At 37.7% G+C, this 16381-nt stretch overlaps 1 long non-coding RNA gene across 1 annotated transcript; it reads left to right on the top strand.

The window, feature by feature from the left end:
• Positions 1–12134: 12134 nt before the first annotated feature.
• Positions 12135–12820, top strand: LOC134744768 (uncharacterized). The gene is made up of 2 exons (XR_010128116.1): positions 12135–12404; positions 12703–12820. It is a non-coding gene; the product is annotated as an uncharacterized LOC134744768 (long non-coding RNA).
• The last annotated feature ends 3561 nt before the right edge of the window (positions 12821–16381 follow it).

Here is a 16381-nt window from a genome sequence, read left to right as displayed (position 1 = left end):
GTACCTACTACGGGATCTAATAGCTATTGAGTGTAAAAGCTTTATGCGCCTAGTCTTGGCAACACTTTACATGAAATGTTTTTGGTGGGATTTCATTCATTTTTGTAAGAGTTGATATACCAGATAGAAATGACTTATTCGTTTATAGAATCTACGATAATACGGGATCGTATATAAGCAGGCATAATTCTAAAATATTTTAACATTAGATTTTATAAAAGTTACGTATTGCTAGCGCCATTTATGTAGAGCCATTATTAAACTATAAGTCAGGAATTTTATGTATTATAAATTGTAAGTTTCTAGAAATTTTAAAGCATTATTATCATAATCGGAATTGTTTTTAATGACCTAAGCGTTAGTTAAGGTCTCCGATTCAGCTCACTCAACCGATTTTTGTGAATTTTGTGTTCACATGTTTTTCGACTAAGTACATATATTTGGAGAATATTCATCACGGAGTCATTGTAGATCAGCGCCTAAAAAGTAGCGGTTTCGATATCATTAGGCATTTTTTTCTTTTTGAGACATGTACTTAATGCAGAAATTTCATCTATTTAGATATTTAATTCTTAATGGAGAATAAGTAGCCAAATTTCACCTAAGAGATGTAGATACCTTGGTGTGGGTACATACCTATGTGCTATAGCAGCGCTGTTGGAAAACCGCGGCTTTGTAGTGCGACGATTCGAGTTTGATCCCCAGACATGTATTTTTTAAATTAAAATTTGAATTTAGCGAGTGCGAAGTGCGAGCTAAGCGTAGGTATTCGTTACAGTTGGGCAAAAATATTTTCTAGTCTCCGGCTGTTCTTCTGTATAAGTCGTACGTATTACTCAACTTATTTTCGGGAAATTTTGTGAGCAGAATTTATTTAAAAAATATAAAAATAGCTCACTTATCACACGCGAGTCAAGAGGTAAAGAAACCGGTATATAAATGAGCTCTCCGAATATGCATACATTGTTACGGATCTTACGGTCGCGTTACTCTGGTGTTTTGAGATCTCTACACGCATGCGAGTTTCTAAATCGTTGGGAACTATTTGATGGTACTGTGACATCCGAAAACAAAAAGTCGTATGTGCCTGCAAACTTCCTATTATGATATGACTACATATATTCACCTTTCGCTGAATACTGCACAAATAAATTGTGCAGCACCATACATGACAATACGGCAAATTTAATTTAATTAACAATATTTTGTTACGTGAGAATACGAGTCACATGAACGTCGTCAGTCGAGTATGTAATGTAGTTTATAAAACAACTGATCATAGTCTGCTCACAAAATACACATATGTTCCAAAATGGCTGTCACATATGGACAGACAGACGGAAGACCGGACGGACAGACGGACTAAACAAAACTGTAAGGATTCCATTTTTGCCATTTTGGTTACTGAAGGCCGAATGCCCGGAGCGTATGACAGGTACACGCTACTCGCAACGTCTCCAAGTATCTTCATGGCGGACGGTTTGGCCGAAGGTCGAGCTCCGCGAAGATATTGAGGTCAGAAGTGACCAAGAGAGGCGCGCTTCTGTAGTGTTCAAACACAAAACTTTATAGTACCTACAAGTATGCATGCATGGTTCTAGCAACTTCCACAAACACCTACTTGCGAAGTGCTCGCGTTCAGACAATTTAACTGCTAATCAAGTTCGATAAAATAATTTTTGTATCAATACAGTTTTGTTTTTTTTAGGCTTTGGTCGCGAGGTTCTACAGCTCACAGAACCTCCCTTGTGCTTAAAGTTCATCATCTTCCTTGCGTTATCCCGGCATTTTTAGCCACGCCACGGCTCATGGGAGCCTGGGGTCCGCTTGACAACTAATATCAAGGCACAAATTTTTACGAAAGCGACTGCCATTATTAGGATTAGTCCCGTTTCCTCGCGATGTTTTCTTTTCCGGAAAAGCGACTGTTAAGACCTATCTTAACAAGGTACAATAAGTAGGTATTAGTCCATACAATTGCAAGTACCTACTTACCTAATCTAGATAGATTGTCTCTCAATTCTATGATATAATAATTAAACTAATTAAGGTGACATCTACCGAAACTCTTGTGTACATGCAGAAGTACTTTAAGCTTTTTATTTATTTCATAATATTACATTGCATTATAAATTATTATGTCAATATAGATATAAGAATTAATATTATGATCGTCATTTACCCCCCAAAAGTGGCCCATGTTTAAAATTCATTTGTTTACGTTACATGTCCATCTTTGGGTCCAAGTCCGCTATGGTGTACCTATATGTCTATCTTTTAAGGATAACTTACTATACCCATTTTTATCTTCTACAAAAAGATTTAATAATATATGGTATTTGCAAAGCTATTTACACGGATAAAGTGTTAATAATGAATAAATTAAATATGTTAATTACATTAACAGATTACTGTAATTAGTTAGTTACAGATTACAATGGTCCCTTACACCATACAATTTAAATGAATATCTCAGCAATAATCGTAAATTAAATTTCCATTTCGAGCCATATAACTTGTATGAAATGATAAGCACGCTTCAGACTACGCGGCGCGAAGCCGCGAACGCGAGTGTCAAGTCGATTTCGTTGATTAGCGAACTAGACTCCACACTCGCATTCTCGGCTTCGCGCCGCAATTCACGCACGAGTGCGGAGGGCCCTTTAGAGACGCTAACTTCCGTTAGTGCCAATTTTTACACCTCATGCGCTGCGATCGCTTTATTTACCCCCACCATCTTAGAGCATTTATATTAATAAACCATGTGTGATATGTTTGTGTGCATGAAAATGAGAATGTGTTACTTTTTTATCAAAATGTGCGTATGTAATGACACAGATCTTACTTGCATTTGTGAGTATACTTTTGTATGTGTTATTTCCTCACACCCCGCAAAAATCGGCAGAAGTTATGTATGGTCTAAGACTTCCCACGGTGCCAATACCTACATAAATTTACTTCTTTTAGACTATGACACCATTTTTACATTTTAACAACCATGTTTACTCACAGATTAAAATGAACTTTTTAAATACATTAAATCCAAAAAGTTTTTATGATCGTACCTAGATTTGTTGCTATCCATAAAATTCTAAATGAAAATAAAAGAGACACAGTAAAACCAGTTAACTTTCCGCATATTTCTCAAAAATACCAGCACTTCTATCCAAACTCCGGGATTCGTACATAAAAGTGATTTACACGTTGCAGGTGCTTATCATGATTTTATTTAGGATGTTTTTGTGCTAAAGCATGCCACAAATTAAGCAGATGATCCAATGTGAAACGCCAATATTTTTTCCATCTCTCATGCTCTAGAAGTAATTGTTGTTCTAAAAAGTGTGCGTTACTGCACAGTTGCACACATGATACGTTTCTGCACTCATTTTATTTTCCAACTACGATTATAACTATGTGTGTACCTATTATGTACCTACCCAATTTTGTAAATGAATTATATCAAATTGTATATACTTATGAAACTTGACATGTAAAATACTATGTTTTATGAATAAATGCTTGAATCCTGAATCTTGAATCTTGAAGGCATCATTTCAGTCTCGGACTATTGGCAAACTACCTCGGCAGAAATGAGTGCCTTTCATCTCTTGGTTAACAATCTACTATTTCTTGTCTATACACAGCTACAGTGCTTTTAAGAAGGGGAACAGATACGGATTTATTATTTGCGAAATAATGAATTCGAGTACCGGAGTCGATAGCTGCTTGCTCTTTCTTTGATTTTTTGGTTAAGGGGCTATCAACACCTAATGTCCTTGAAATTGATGTTACTTAATCAGCTTTTCGAACCCTTTACAGCGTAGCCTTCGTGTTAGTTTATAGTTTATTATGGTTCATTATTTTTGTATGTTTGTATTTTTGCACATTGTAGCTTTCCCTCATGGGCTTTGTTTGACATAATTATTGAAGGTCATAATGTAATGATTGTCATATTATCATTATTCATAATTCTGAAACCGTTAACATTTTAGGATTTTCCTCAGGTTACCCTATAGATAGGTTAGGTTAGGTTTGTTTTATGGCAATCCTGAAAAGTTACGCGTTTCTGAGAAAAACCAAATTATGACTAACGAAAATGTGGACAAACATTACATTATGACTTAAAACTATATGGGAAACAATAGAGACCCTTTCCTCAGTCACCCGTTGACCACGAACGCTGTAAAGGGTTCGAAACGTCGGGATGTATTATAATATAATGTAATTCAATATACGCGATATAATCCGTTTTCATAAATAGTTTTATTTCATGAGTAACTATCGCGGTAACCGAAGACAATATTAAGTTTACTCTTAGCCCAAAATACCTTATTCGTATCGAGATTGCCGATTGTAAACACAGGGTGGCCGTTATGATTGAATTTTAAAACAAAGTGTGAGGTCATGAAACGGCTGCCGCTAACGACCGCGTCCGCTCACATACCAGTTTTTATTAATCCTAGGTACCTTATTCGGACCATGTGATGAGTCAGTATTAGATTAGTATCGTATCGAATTGTGCGCACCACCTACTTCCACTAACGAACAACCAAATTTGTGCGAATGAGACGTACCAAAAAACAATCTTAATAATTTTATTGAAACTGAAATGGGGTTAAACGAAGACAAACTGAATGAAGTGTTCTGAAAAACAAACTGCGGGCGTAGGTAACCAACGTTATATGCAGTTTTCATAACACTAGCGTTTGTTGGCTATTTCAAAAATATAAGTAAAAACTTGTACGTAAGAGGACATAAAATCGAGCGTTCTTACTCAGACTATTCTAATTAAGCTTGTTGTGGGATGAGGCCGATTTGTACAAGAATGTCCTACAATAATCACAATATCTACTTTTTATAGGAAATATAATATAATTATTGATAAATACGGAAAATTGGGCACATAAACACAGCTTAAAATATAACAAAATTGCATCTAAAATAAATACATAACATTCAATAAATAAACTAAAATAGAGTATACCCCGCGGTATGGTAACGTAGATGCTGGCAGCATTTCCGCGCTGTATTGCAATACCAATGCGTTGAGCAAGGAAGCTGGCAGCTCTACACTGGTTTCGTCCACAAACCTCTTAGATCCCGAGGACTGAGGATCGAGGATCTTGACGCCGCACGAAAAGAAGATATATTCGGTGCCATGGCCTATAAGTAACTTTTCGTTTCTCATGCTCTGAAAGAGGGTCATTGTTAGTTATATTGACCGGGATATAGACTGTGATTACCTTTTGTATTATTTGTGAGCTCCCGATATTTCGACGCAGTTACATGCATCATGTTCACAGGTGACTGAAGGGACGGGACGGGGAGACGGGAGGGTCATTGTTGTTCCAAAAGGTGTGCAGAAAATGATACATGTCTGCACTAGAGCGTTTTACGTTCGAAGTACGATTTTTTTAATTTTTTTCCAATAAGCAATTGAAATTTGAGTTTAAATGGATTTGTTATACAATTTCCATTCTGATATTTGACACTCAATTCCATAAATAACGATACTTTTGCCTAAATTGTTAATTAAAAGAAATACTATGAAAATGTATACTTAGTCATGTTATAAAAAAACACATGTATTTTACTTTCCTCGTATTCGAAATGAAAAGTAGTGTTTAACGGGTGAAAGGCAACATTTCATTCCTTGGTTAACAATCTACAATTTCGGCCACCTTTGCAGCCGAGCCGCGCTGACATGGTTAGATGAAGGGTGAGTCATAATATATAATTTTACATTTTATGTCCTTTGACGTTTCATATTGTCAGGAAATAGTACATTTCAATGCTAGTGCGAAAAGTATGTCATTACTTCACGAGTACCGAGATATCGGGACGAGTGAAGAATGACATTTCCGCACGTGTATCGAACGACGTTTTTTAATACAGTTGCGAAAAAATAGGAAAAGCAACAAGTAAGGAACGGAATTCGAAACTTTTATATTATTAATTCTGTGACATCATTGACATTATGAAGAAGTGTTTTTCTAGCTTTTATTCGACTAGAATAGATTTTGTTATTATTATTGAACCCACTTCAATGAAAGTTTTTTTTTTCAAATGCATGTTCTATAAGACAGAAACAATTGTAAATATTAAAACATTGTACTATTATTACCTACATATCGTTATTTGTGATTATTTGTGTATCGTATATTTATAAAAACAATATCGAATGTTGCCTTTGGAAACTTAAAACATTCTTGTAGTAAGAAAATACGCCTCTTGTTTGACAGGCGTTCCGTTCCATTCAGACAACTTATTAAGAACGGTTTTTCAACATTAAAAAAAAACGTGTTATAATACTTATAATGATGAAGAGGTAAGTAATAAAATATGAAATATGCATATTTTCGTATTCTTACATTAACAGTAGGTTTTTATGTTGATTATGACGTTTAAATGAGACTAATATTAACACTCATCAATAAGTAGTCATGAATTGGAACAAGTAAAAATTTAAAAAAAATTGGAAAAGTAAAAAGCACTAGTTCGCGAAAACCAACTTTCCGCACGCTAAACAGCCACGAAAAGTAGCACTTTTTGAGCAACTGTATTAAAAAAATATTTTAAGAAAACCAGAGATAAGTAAATGATATGATAAGTTCATGGCAAAACTAATTTTGGCAGGAGTTCAGATGCCGCAGGTATGTATCTATGAGTACATATTTATCAACCATATTTTAGAAGTTCCCAGCGATCCTACCCGCGCCCATAGATTAGTATATGTTATTACTGTAATAGATAAGAAACTCTCGGACATTTCACGTTCACGTCTCTACTAGTGCTGCCCCTAGCGGTCCTGCTCTCAACTAATGAGACTGTATATGCAGTAAACACGCACACATGTACACACACACACACACACACACACACACACACACACACGTACTTATGGGTTCTTTACCTACATGTAACAACTTTAATATTGGAAACTGATTTATGTAGTAATCTTTGTCGTACCAATTTCCATTTGCTTAGAAAACTACATAAATCAGTTTTTCAGAATAAATAAATGAAAACTTATGTTGAATCAAGTACAATATATTATTTATAAGTACCTACTTATTTACATACGTTCCATTCCAAGTAACTAAGACACATGCAAATACAGCGACGCTTTAAGCGCACTTCCGTGAAAATAACTTAACAGCAAGTATGTAACAATTTATTTCCTGACTATGTTTTAAACAATAATTAGAGGCAACCTAATTCATTTACAGTACATATGGTGCTACTTTCTCGCACTAGTGCGTCAAATAGCACTTTTCGTTCATATGTCGAAAGTTTAAAGGGCCATATGTACTGTAAAACGTTGTACGATACACGTGCAAATAGGTAATTCGCAACTCGTGTCGATTTAAAACACTCCCTGCGGTCGTGTTTTAATTTATCGCCACTCGTTTCGAATTTCCTCTTTTCCGCACTTGTATCGTAAATAACTATTCTTCTTCTTGATCCCAAAATAACTTGGAAAGCTTCAATAGTTTGATCCAACTTTTTTTGATTTAATTTAGATCCATTTTTGTCGCATATTTCATAGTTTTGAGAACATTCAAGCATTTTATCCACAATTTGTGGTGCGGTGATCTGGGTGTTACAGCGCATTAGATTAGGTAGATTTTCCTTTTTTAGGTTCACTGAAATTGCCATTGACAACATCGAAAAACTTATCGAAGAAAAGCACGATACCTGCCGTGTCGCAACTTTATTCTGAAAGCTTTTTAATACCTGAAAATATATTAACAGTTAAGATGTTATCAAAAGTATAAAAAGGTTATTTTACAGCGAAACAGGACAAGTGTTGAGCATGCATTTTAAGGGTGTGCTATTGTCACATTTAATGTTAGGTAACAAGAAATGAGTGAATCGGGATATTATTCATGTAAAATGTCGACAAAGGTAACGTATTGTGGTTGGATTTTATCAGTAGATGTATGTCTTTCTAATTTTGGCAGGTTGTAGTTGATTTATCAGATTAAGACCTAGGCACGGAAAATAGTATCTTAATTATGATAATCAGAGCAACGTGTATGACGGGCCTTACGGACACTAAGAATGGTGCTAGTTCAACGGCTGTTATTTGAAATGTTACAATGTTCCATGTTCCATCGCCAACATTTCATAAATATGCTTTACCCGAAGCCTCTATCAAAGCTTTTGATAAAGATGAAATAATAAATAAATGTTCAGGAGGTATATATATATTATAAACTCGAAAATTTACTTACCTTGCCCTTATACCGATGTACATACAAGAAGGTACACAGATTCGGCGCGGCCCGGCCGGCATTGCTTTTCATCTTGCCTGCGTTGGTTTGGTTGAATGAGTAAGAGCACAACTCAACACAACTTACAAGGTTGGTTGTGATATAAAGAAACGCTGTTTGTTAATATCTTAACATAAATCTGACCAAAAATATGTTTAAACGGAATTTATATTAAAAAACAATTTAGAAATAATTTCAAAATTTCCCGTCAAACCAAACGTCATTTGGTTTTTTTATTCGTCTAAATACGTCAGTCTGTCATTGTACGGTGTTTGCACTACATATTAAAAAAACTACTTTTACGTTTCAAATTTATTTTGTTTCCTAGTTCATTTGCAACGTAAGGTTAGTAACACTATCAAAAAATTTTTTATTAAAATATATTCTTCTAGATTTAATTAAATACGATTAAGTTACCTGCTTAAATATTTGTTTTGGTATATTTTGTTTTCTACTATCTACACACAAGAATTATATCTAGCCACACTCAGCCCTCCTTATGCTAAAGGCGGTATCTCAAAAACGAATGAACTGGAAATGGAACGTTATGATTCAAATTTAAGGTACTTATTTGCATGCAATCTTCAATTGAGATACCGCTTTTTAGCTCAGCAGGGCACCACGGCTGAGGAATATATGTCCAGCATAACCCAGAGATGGCATTATTATCAGCATTACATTACTCCTCTTCAGAGATACTATACCATGCCCGCGCCTCTGCTTTCTAAAATAATTTATTCTAGACCCTACTTTTGGCTTGTTTTTTTACAATTTTTCACTCAACAATACATTTTCATATCGTTTCTTCTACATACATATAATACATTTGTGTCTGTACGTGTAACAATAATACGTGTAATAGTTTAGTTAATAATTTTCAAGATTCGTAAGCCCTAGAAAATGTATGTACTTAATAATATTCGAATGTCTGTCTATGTGTAGGCATACTATCCATATAAAACCTAATCGAATCTATGATTAAAATTTATCGGGTTTTTCATCACCATGGTAAAAGAAATTAATTATAGGACAGAAGAAAATTCATTTTTATCTCGCAAAATACATACAAAAATATGAAACTATTATCGTTATTCTTTCAGGCAGAACAATTAGAATAAGGTAGAACAGAACGTTAAATAAAATCCAATCCAATTCGGTTTTTTTTTATCTGTGTACTCCGTTGATCCAATTAAGCGACAAAGAAAGATTTCTTCAATCAAATTAAATGGCGAGCTTTTATCGGGCGGTCTCCGCAGACACCAAAGACATTTGTATTTTTTTCTTCAACATTGACAATAACAACCGGGTAACTTATACCTACCTATAAATGCCTAAATGTTATAGTCTAAAGAAGAGTTCAATAGAAAATACTAAATAATGTATACAAATATGACAGATTTTGTTAGCATTTGATTTTGTTGGCGATGGATAAAATCAGGTTGTCTACAAAAAGTGCGAGATTACGAAGAAATGAAGGTAAATTGGTTTGTTTCCATTAAATATTTGTCTTTCTATTAAACTCCACTTTAGTTTAGATTCATTGTTCTTTACACGATCACGTCTTTTGGACACATTGACAACGGCTATTGTATATTCTATTTTCTTTCTAATTAAAGGAGTTTCTATTCTAGATGGCTGCATGTGGTCAGCAATTATACTTGCGTCTTGCTCGTAGCTGCTAGAGCAAAACGACCTTTATATGCTCTTATTGTACCTGGCAACATACCCCAAAAATACATAATGTCCCGTTTAGATACAGTCATCATAAAGAAAGTTACAGAAAAAAACTTGAATTTCATTTCATTTCATTTATTTATTCTCTCATATAAGCTTACACTAATATACCAAATGGCTTACACGGTACACACTATGCATAATTAACAAATACAAAATTTTGACAAAAATAACACCATAGAATTACAAACTACATAGAAGAACAACAAAACACTAATTATATGGTTAAACAAGCAAGTCAAAAAAATAATAATAAAACAGCGTAGTCAATGAACAATACAATTATTAATTAATTACTAAGTTGGGTGCACTTCAAAGCCGTAATGGCTTTAATGAACTTCCCCGGCCTATCTGCATTATATGTCGGCATCCGGGACCTGTGTATCATTTATAAGGGAGATGGCCCGGGCGGTGGGTGCGTACGCAGCGTGGACACTGCGTGTGCGTGTGTCAGGACGCACCAGGAGGCGCCGGCAACGCCGATGGTAATGCACTATTAACATTAATTTGCGTCTGAGCTCCAGTGTCAAGGCCGACCATTCCCAGGACAAAGCGGGTTCGTTTATAACTAATCTAGGAAATTTTCCTTGAATTCGCTTGAGCATGAGCACATACTTTGTCTCGTGCGGGTCCCACACGACGGCGGCGTACTTTAACCGGCTCCGAACGTACGCGTAATAAAGTTTTAAGGCTTTTCTGGTACTCGAGAACTGCGAGGCGATCCTCATAACAAAACCTTTACAGGCCTTTTTACACGTCATAGTCATGTGTTGTCGAAAGTCAAGTTGTGTATCTAATGTAAAGGTCGCGTATGTCATGTACTCTGTGCAGCTCCGTGTTATTGAGATGGTAAGTCGAAAAAATTGGGTTTTTGGCTGTAGTAAAACTGATCACCTTACATTTTCACTTTAATGAAGCCGATTGTCCTCACTCCATTTGGCCACTGCGTCAATATCATATTGTAGAAGTTCGGAGACGGCATTAGGTAGATTTGATAATTATCAAGAAACAGTTTCAAGATCTGCAAACATTAGGCATTTAGCATAGCGTTAGCATTAGTATTCATGGAACATAGCGAGATGGAACAAGTGAAAGAACCAAATTATATTACCCCGCTTCAACTTGGCTGCTAGGCACAGGACAGTGTGCAGTGAGCTGGGCTATGGTGCCGGAAATATTACCGTAAGCCATGCCGTCGCATTATTTAGAGCAGCGAGTGTTCACACTTAGCTCATTGCTCACGCTAGCGGCATGCTGCCGGCAAATTGCGGGCGCGCGCGGAGTGCACACGCAGATTGGTTTTGATGTCATATTTTAATAATAAATGTACGATTCGGAGACCTCTTCGGAGAAATAGAGGGTTTTGCGTGTGCAATTGCAGACGAAGTTATCATGACGAATAACTAGGTACCGGAGATTTATCCTGAAGGACGTTACGGTCGACATTTGTGGGGAATGTCGCCATCCCGGAGAGTTACTCGGGCATATTAACTCCGGTTGTTCTCATCTTGCTAACGGCGTGTACTTGCACAGACATAATCTCGTACCCAGAATTATTCACCAGCAACTTGCTCTCCTATACACGGCCTTGTGGACCGCGAAGTGCCGTACTACAACAAGTACTCACCTGCGCCAGACTGTCGAAAATGGTCGTCCCACGCTCTATTAGGATCGATCTATCATCACTGACAGGACTATTATTGCCTATAAGCCTGACCTCGTGCTGATGGACTGATCGCAGCGCCGGACCGTGCTCGTTGACGTTTGACGTCACCATCCCCCATGGTGAGAATCAAGCCGAGAAGGACAAATACCTAATAGACTTGGCTCACGAGATTACCGCCATGTGGGATGTTGACTTGACGATCATTGTTCCGATGTTTAGTCGCGTCAGCGAACGGTCTCATAACGAAGAATCTCGACCAACACCTAGAGAGACTCTCGCTGGGTGATTGCATCAAGGGTCAGATGCAAAAGGCAGTAATTTGGGACATGGCGCGTATAGTATTACCTACGTCGGTTCCTCACTGCGGTTCTGACCACCGGCAGCTTGAGCTCTGCCCCGCTGCTGGCGGCACGTTAGGTTAGGTTTCTTATAATGTGTTTATATATTTTTTATAAAAGTATGTTCTCAATTTATGTCATTCATTCAAATTGCTCGCGGTTTAATAAGGGGTTTATTTCAAATAATATTAATAATGACTATACCGAGTGAGGTCCGCAAACTAATTTAAGCTCGTAAATAATTTTGACAATGTGCGAAGTCGATGTGAAGCGTTGTATAACGAAAAACTGTTTACAAGTCGTAAACAATTTATTAGCTTAGATTGGTGCTCTATTAATATTTTAATACTTTGAGTACTAGTTCTAACATTTGCCTATAACTTTGATTAAGTACTTACTTCGCTGGCTCAGCGACCCGAAGTGGATCTTGGCCTCCGATACTAGGTTTCGCCATTCGTTCCTATCCTGTGCGATCCGACGCCCTTCAGCCGCCTGGATGTCACATAGGTCCTTCTGGACCTCATCGATCCACCGGTACCTAGGCCTTCCGACCGGACGTCTCCCAGTTAGTCGCCCCAGATAAGCTCTCTTGGCCGCACGATCCTCTCCCATCCTCTCCACGTGGCCGAGCGAGCGAAGCCGAGCAGACTTACTCTCGCCGATGATGTTGATGATGTTGTTAAGTAAGTACGTCAATTTATTAATACATGACTCTCATAAACAGGACAAGTGTGTAAAGAAACGGATAAACTAGAAGTTCTGGAAAATATAAATAAACTCAAAACATTGGAAGGTAAGGAGTTACTTACTGAAAACCAATATTTAGAAGAAATTTGTGGAGTGACTGGTCTGGTCAGTAGTATAATTTGATATAAAAATATAAAATATAGGTCGGGAATCGTAGGCGTATCATACTATGGGCAGCACATCAGAACCTTCAATCGTGAATGACGAGGGCTTTCAATGAAATACGATATTCAACTCACAGTCTTTACTGCACAAAACTGTTTACAAATCACAGCACATGTTACATTTCTTATCCACAGCAAACCAGTGAATTAGACCCAGGAACCGCCACTGACGTCATCTTATCCCGTTCGTTCTCTTCTGAAGACTGATTGACAGCGTAACTTCAATTGTTCTGGATTCTATTGTTTAGACAGCGCACTCTATATGACGCCTTGGCGGAACAGCGTCGAACGCCACTCAGGACAGGTGTACTGTAACACCCTAGTTTGCTCTATTTGTCAAAAATTGCATGGTAAAACGATAGATGGCACAATTCAGCCATTCTCCGACATATATAAAAATATCTTGGCGATACATGTGTATATATATGAGCGGCCAATGTGTCGATGTAATCTCTATCTACCTACTTAACCTAACCACAGACTTAAGCTAAAGTAACGTACCTAACTCAATCAATGGTCACAAAGACATATGTTTGAAACTCACAAAATCTTGTTTACACTACATTTCATTTTTCGCCTTGTTGCAGTGGTATATGGTGAGAAAGTGTAAACATATGTGTTTGTCGTTGACTGTACTCTACTATATAGGTATAATAGTGGTAAAAATTATGTGAGCTGACTTTAAGTGCACGTCAACGTATATTTAACTTATTTCCTTAGGTAAGTACCTTACGTGTGCACAGAAAATCAAAAATATTTTTTAGTTTCGAAACTATAATTCCTAGCTACTACACAAAGTGTGACCAGCCCAAGATTTTTTAAATTTCTCGCCAAAGATTTGTGTAAAATTTCACTAGCCAGACTATATCACTCTTACAACACAACTGACACGAATCAAAATGTTAACACACCTCATTAGTGAAATCTGCCCAATAGTGCAGTTGCAGGATGTGTTAAAATCGAACTATAAGGTAATCATTCATCATCCACCCTCCTTCGACAATGAATAGAAAGACACCTCTAGTCTAGACTGACCCTTACTAGCTTAACTACATTTCAAAACCGTGTTGATTTAAATAAATATTAGCGCTAAGTCGCTAACAAACCGTCGACAGTTTAGATTAAAATTTCGTATAAATTCAAATGAAGACAGAATTCTTTTAACTTTCTATGAAGTTTAGATAGTACCCTGATTCAAGTCCAGCTTCGTCTGATCCCAGAATTGCAATTTTCAATTAGATTTGGACCAATCCAGTCTTATTTTAATCGCTTCCCGAGGCTTAAGGAACGGATATTAGATTTCACTTCCGCGTCTCAAAAAGAAAATTTCATCATGATCCTTTTATATATTAAATGAAAAATTAGGGCTCTTAAGAATAGGGTTTATAAGGATGTCATGTTTGATTATAATTTATTTTCAAGTGCCATTAACTTCTATTTAAATAAAAATATAAAATTGTTCGATAGGACAGGAAAAAATTGGTCTTTTCCATACTGATATCCACGTCAATTTTCTACCTATGTTATATATTAGAAAATCAGTCAGAACTTGGAATTTATTACGCGAGAGTACGGGAAATAATAAAATGTGTTTTCGATTGACACTTACGCTTGATATGTGTTATGTAGTAATAACTAAGCCAGTGGGACGTTTGATTTTGAAATCTAGTTGCTATCATAATTTTACTTTCTACGACGGGCGGCTGAAATGTTCCCGGCATTCATCTTCCTCGCGTTATCCCTGCTTTTTGCCACGGCTCATAGGAGCCTGGAGTCCGCTTGGCAACTAATTCTGAGAATTAGCGTAGGCACTAGTTTTTACGAAAGCGACTGCCATCTGACTTGCCAACCCAGAAGGGAAACTAGGCCTTGTTTTGATTAGTCCGGTTTGCTCACGATGTTTTGCTTCTCCGAAAAGCGACTGGTATAAGTAAATATCTAATGATATTTCATACATGAGTTTCTGGACTGGAAAGGACGAGGCATCAATGTAAATGGCGAGTACATCACTCACCTTTGGTTTGCCGATGATATCGTAGTCATGGCTGAGACCATGGAGGACCTCAGTGCGATGCTCGCTGATCTCAGCAGAGTATCTGAACGAGTTGGTCTGAAAATGAACATGGACAAGACGAAGATCATGTCTAACGTCCATGTTGTGCCAACTCCCGTATTAATCGGAGGCTCTGCGCTCGAAGTTGTTGACGATTATATATACCTAGGACAAACAGTCCAGTTAGGTAGGTCCAACTTCGGGAAAGAGGTCACTCGTCGAATCCGACTCGGTTGGGCAGCGTTCGGGAAGCTCCACAGTATCTTTTCGTCCAAATTGCCGCAGTGTCTTAAGTCAAAAGTCTTTGACCAGTGTGTGTTGCCAGTGATGACATACGGATCTGAGACGTGGGCGCTAACGATGGGCCTCATAAGAAGGCTCAAGGTCACGCAAAGGGCAATGGAGCGAGCTATGCTCGGGGTTTCTCTGCGTGATAGTCAGAAATGATGATATCCGCAGTAGAACTAGGGTCACCGACATAGCTCGCAGAATTGCAAACCTTAAGTGGCAGTGGGCGGGGCACATTGCTCGCGGAACTGATGGCCGGTGGGGCCGGAAGGTTCTGGAGTGGCGTCCGCGTACCGGAAGACGAACTGCTGGTAGGCCTCCAACGAGATGGAGCGACGACCTGGTGAAGGTCGCGGGAATTCGGTGGATTCGAGCGGCACAGGATCGGTCGGAGTGGCGAGCCTTGGGGAGGCCTATGTCCAGCAGTGGACGTCTATCGGCTGACATGATGATGATGATGACATGAGTTTCAAAAAAGTCATTGGTACGAGCCGGGGTTTGAACCCGCGACCTACGGATTGAATGTCATACGCTCTTACCGCTAGGCCACCAGCGCATTTAAGCGCAAAGACAGTACCTATTAAAGTAAATACTTTTGCGATATGCAGCTCTTACTTTGGGTAAATGACCCTTTAATATCGTAAAAAAAAATACTTTCTCTTGAAAACAGCTTACCTCACCGGCTGACTTAAATCCATTGTCTTCACCAAGGAGGAGTTTTGGCCGAACGGTGTCAAGTGCCGGCGGTTCCGCGGCCGACTCCCTGGTGACACTGCGGGGCTGCGTAATGCATCGCAACCATAATGTGATTTGTAAATAGTGTCTTTAAATAGTTTGAAATAGTTATTTACGATACAAGTGCGGAAAAGAGAAAATTCAAAACGAGTGGCGATAAATTAAAACACGACCGCAGGGAGTGTTTTAAATCGACACGAGTTGCGAATTACCTTTTCGCACGTGTATCGTACAACGTTTTACAGTACATATGACCCTTTAAACTTTCGATATATGCACGAAAAGTGCTCTTTACTAGTGCGAAAAAGTAGCACCATATATGTATGCTAGTTTTAAGGTATCGGTTTATGGGCCACTAGTTGCCTGAAATAAAGATTTTC

This window comes from Cydia strobilella, chromosome 10, assembly GCF_947568885.1.
Source record: "Cydia strobilella chromosome 10, ilCydStro3.1, whole genome shotgun sequence".
NCBI classification, from domain to species: Eukaryota; Metazoa; Arthropoda; class Insecta; order Lepidoptera; family Tortricidae; genus Cydia; species Cydia strobilella.
Note: the sequence above shows the minus strand (reverse complement) of the source record. Positions and strands in the feature narration are given on the sequence as shown.